Raw genomic sequence first — 5315 nt, forward strand, 5'->3', positions numbered from 1 at the left:
ATGTGGGAGCTTTGCGCGTTGCGCCTCCCCCAGCACCGAGCTTAAGCGCACCTATGCAACGCGCCGCTGGGGCGGGGACGGCTGCCACCCCCCGCGCCCCGGACCGTCGCCGGGGCAGCGCTCGCCGCGGCGCAGGGCCGGGGGCCGGGGCTCGGGCGCAGCCGCCCCCTGCCCGCGGGGGCTGCGGCGGCGGCGGGGCCGGGCGGCGGGGCGGCGTTGGGGGCCGGCGCGGCTGCAGGCGCCGCCCGCCCGGCGGAGCACAAAGGATGACCGCTAGTTACCCCGCCGCTGCGGCGGCGCCCCCCGCCCGCCGCCGCACGGAGAGGACCGGCCGCCCCCGGGCAGCCCCGCCACCCCCGGGCAGCCCCGCGGCCGCGCCGCACGGCACCGGCCCGGGCCGCCTCTGCTGCAGGCGGGCGGCTGCTGCGCGCTGCCGTGCCCTGCCCTGCCCGCACCGCTGCCGCTGCCGGTGCCGGTGCCGTGCGGCGGCTCCCGGCTCCTCCCGAGCTACTCACCGCAGCGGGCTCCGCCGCTCCTGCCCGCCGCGGCACCGAGCCCCCGCCGTCAGCCCAGCCCGCGGCGCCGCTCCGCGCCCCGAGAGCTGCCGCAGGCTCCGGTGCCCACCTGCGCCCGGCCCCGCTCAGCCTCGCCCCGGCTCGCCGCCCCGGGGCTTATTTTCTGCAGGAGTGCGGCAGCGGTGTCGGGCCCCTGGCCCCCCAGGCAGCTCGTCTTCTGCACCGCCTTGTCGCCATTCCCTGCGATTTCAAATCTCCACGCTCTTTCATTCCTGCGATACCGGCTGATTCTGGTTTGGCGGAGGAGATTGGCAATCCTCTCACATGCACACTCTTGTGGCTGAATGAAGTTTATTGCTGCACAGGTTATCGCCGGAAATTCACATCTGGGAGAGCTGGAGGATATAATCCAATAAAACCAGCCGGCATCAAGATTTTAATGGTCGTTGCATTATGTTTACTTCAGAGAGGCTGGCTGAGTTCACGTAGCCAAGCCACCCTGAGAATGAAGTTTGAAAGCTTCATTGTATAGTAACTTACCAGTGCAATAAATGAGCTTCAAAAACATGCCTCCCTTAGCAGAAGAAATGAGTTGCAGAAATACACTTTTTCAAAGCAGTATCCAGACCTGGGTTGCATCTTTATGAATAATCTGACATTAATGAGATGCATTCTGCACTGCATCGCTTTGACTATTTGCAGTGAATTTACTTACCCAGGCTAAAGTGATGGCACGCCACTGTACACTTCGATCACCCGAGAATGCTGGTGTCCTACAGCAGCGCACCGAGCAGCGTAAATACAGGCCGTTCAAGAAGATGTAAGAAGTAGACTGAAAGAAAATTAAATGAGAGACCAACAGGAATGTTTTAATGGTGTTATATACGCTGCCTGTGTGCATAACATGGTGGTTCAGAATCTGTTAAAGGGGAATTAGTTTGGGGGTTTTAAAAACACATGTTTGGGGGGTTTAATATTTTTTAATACATTTTATTTGACCATACTTTCAGGCTTATGTGCTGTTTACACATGCAGATCTCCTATATTTTTTCATAGAAGTTTAATGTTCTGTTCCATTATATATCTAGCACATCAAATATATTGATATGAAACACTTTTATCTGGTTTTGGTGCAAGAGTGTGGGAGACTGGGCTATTGCTATGGCTTCAGCCTTTACATATATCTTTGCCACGGTTTAACCCCAGCTAGCAACTAAGTACCATGCAGCCACTGGGATGGGGAGAATTGGGGAAAACAGCAGGCTGAGATAAGAACAGTTTAATAACCGAACTACTAATACTAATACTAATACCAATGATGATGATGTAATGTAAAGGGAGACAATAAAAAAGCAAGAGAGAAAATGAACCCAAGAAAGACAGGTGATGCACAATACAATCACTCACCACCTGCTGGCCGATGTCCAGTCAGTCCCTGGCAGCGATCGGTGGCCTCAGCCAACGCCCCCCCCCCCTCCAGTTTGTATACTGGGCATGGCATTCTATGGTATGGAATATCCTTTTGGCTAGTTTGAGCCAGCTGTCCTGGTTATGCTCTGTCCTGGCTTCTTGTGCACTTCCTTGTTGGCAGAGCATGGGAAACTGCGAAGTCCTTGACTTAGGGTAAGCACTACTTGGCAACAACTAAAACATCAGTGTGTTATCAACATTATTCTCATACTAAATCCAAAACCACAGCACTGTACCAGCTACTAGGAAGAAAATAAACTCTATCCCAGCCAAAACCAGGACAATCTTGTAATTGCAGTGTAGTCTTGAGATTGGATTCATTTATTTCTTCATAAAACCAGATCTCCGGTTTTAAGAGATCATGGTTTTGCACTGCAGATGTGTGTCATTCTGAAGTACACATGTTCCCCGATTACTTTGTGTTTTACAATACCTTGCTCAACATTGTGTGGGCATTCATATCCCAGATTTTAACTTCAGCGTTAGCTTTTTGGCTGGAGTCTGGTTTCTTAAAAGGCTTAATGCTAGGGACTTGACACTTGAAATCTGGTGATTATTGGCTAGTGTTATTACCCAAGTTTGAGACACATACGTTTTGATTTGTGAATCATCTAACATGCTAGCATACTTTCATACTTTATTACACCTACCGCAGAAGCAGATCTACGGGGATTGTGGGGTGACCAGTCACAAAAATATTTGTTTGACTGGCTGTTAACCCATGCTCCCTCTAGCATCAAGATGCCAACTGTGTGCTTAAATCCTTGTGCTAACAGAGATTCTGTTTTTACAGTCTGATGTGATGGAGAGTTCACTTAGCTGTGTCATACTGCTTCAGCAGTTCCGGTTCATATGTCATTGTGGTTCTGGACTGAAATCTTGGATTTATGCTGTCTTTGGGAAGATGAGTATGCATGGGTCTAATTGAATTTTAATCATTAAATTGTGCAGGTCTAGCAGCAAGGGTATAACTGATGTCCAGTAAGGAAAAAAGTCCATTTTGTTATAATGGGAAGGACAATTCAGTGGTATGAGAAAAAGCTGGATGCTTTTACCAAAGATGCATAAGGTGCTTGATCCAGTAAAATAAAGTGTAAACAAAGTCTGACAGACCCTGGTCCCTTAGAAATCATAACTGTATAAAATGGTTGGATGGCAAGCAGTCCATTTAGTTGTCCGTTAACCATGATGGCAATTATTAGTCGTAATATAACTTAAAGGGAAAGAGGAACAGAGGGAGCGAGAGAGGGAGGAAAACTGGAGTAGAAGGAATTGGTAATTCAATTTTGTTTACTATCTGGGGACCGCTAGGTTGCCCTAGACTTATACAGTCATAGAAGTGGTGGCTGGAAGGGATCTCTGGAGTCCACCCAGTCCAGCCTTCCACTGGAAGCAGGACTGTGACCTGCGGTATTTCTGGGCAGTACGCTCCCGTGCAGCACCACCCATGCACAATCACAGCAAACCAAAACAGGACACGTTACCCCAGGTGCGGACTCACTAGTACTGAACAAGGACGGATAATAATTTCTGTTCATCATGTGTCGGTGCTGCCTTCCTAATGTAGCTCAGTCTGTGGTTCACTTTATTCACCATGAAAACACCCTGTTGGTTCATATTCAGCTTAGTGTCCACTGTGACAGCCACATGCTTTTCAGCTGGGCTGCTGCTCCGGCAGCCTGCGCTGGTGCCTGGCACTGTCCAACCCCATGTGCATGACTTTGTACTCCTTGTTAAACTTCATGAGGTTTCTGTTGAGCCAATTTTTAAGTTTCTCAAAGTCCTCTCAACTGTGGCTCCACTATTGAGTTTGAGAACCATCCCTTCTAAGTTATTGTTGTCTGAAAATCTTCTGCAGGTGCATCCTGTGTCATCATCCAAGTTACAATGAAAGTAATGAACAATACTAGCCCCAGTATTGACCCCAGAGTGTTCTGATTGCACTGGCCACCAACTAAACATTGACCTATTGATTATTACCCTTCAAGCCCAGCAATTCATCCAGTTTCAATGCATCTAGCATTCATTCATGAAGACCATACTCCTCAGATTTTTCCTCCGCTTGGCTTTAGCCACTTGCTTAATGCCCATCACTCAAAATGGCAGCTGTGCTGGAGAGCTTACAGACTGCTCAGCCTCCTGAAAATGTGTATTGATGAAAATATGAAGTGCTGATCTAGCTTCCCAGCACTTTTCCTCTACTATTGCTGCAGAGCTGATTACTGTCCTCCCTAAAGCTCTCATTAAGTCGCCACTCTACTTCCCATGAACTGGTAGTACTGCAGAGATTGATAAGGAAATAAAGATTTGAAGTAACAGCTTGGTTGCTGCCACGTCAAGATACAGAACAGAAAAAGCATCTTGCTCCCGGTTTTGTTTGATCCCTGAACTATTAATCGGTGCAAAGTATCACCAAATAACCTGGTCAATTCTTGCTACACAGGTATTGCTAAAAAGAAAGATAATTTATGGTATTTAAAGGTTTCACCTCCTCTTTCTTTCAGTAAACTCTTTGGGTTACTGAAGAATTCTCTATATATTTAGAAGGGCATGTTACATTGGTTCTGAGTTAAAAAAAAGAAAAAAAGGAAAATAAGCCAAACTTAATATTTTAATTTGGCATGAAGATTGTACAGTAGTACAGCTTTCTTATGGCACCATAAAAGCTTGTGGTTCCTCTTCATTCTGGCAACTCCGGACTGCCAAACAGAAATAATGCCTATTTTTCAGGTTTTTCCCACTGCCTTTCTGAAGAGAATCCTTGGTATCTTTGGTGGATTTACCACAAAACGACATCCTCACAGAATACTCCAAGCAAGTATGAACATTTTCAGCAATTCCCCCACCTCCTCCCCTGGTAGTCTTATCCAAATGGAAAAGAATGAATGAACTTGCTGTTTTCCAGTTTCACCCAAGACTGAGGACAGTCCATGGGGATGGAATTTGAAAGTGGAAGAAAAAGCAACATGTTTGTCATTGCTGGCATGGACTTTTCCGTTTGGACAATAACTACTTGTCTTTTCTCTTTCTTCCCTCTCCAAGAGCTGATGCATTGTCACAGCTACAGATATGGGAGGGATTGGGAAGTCCTTTCCACATTTTGTAGATCCTTCAGGGACATCATGTCCAAAAACCCATTATGCTGTGTATCCTGTGAGAGTTGTGAAGGTTTCCTGGAGGCTAAAAGGACAAAAGAATGGTCCTCAGCAGATGGGGATGCTGAAGAGTTTAACAATCCTGCCTCAGAGTGGTGTGGCACCGTGCCTTGTCAAGATTCACGTTAGAGATTCCTCCAGCAAACCTGAATATCTGCACGAGGGGCTGGGGCCA

This window comes from Falco naumanni, chromosome 13, assembly GCF_017639655.2.
Source record: "Falco naumanni isolate bFalNau1 chromosome 13, bFalNau1.pat, whole genome shotgun sequence".
Classification (NCBI taxonomy): Eukaryota; Metazoa; Chordata; class Aves; order Falconiformes; family Falconidae; genus Falco; species Falco naumanni.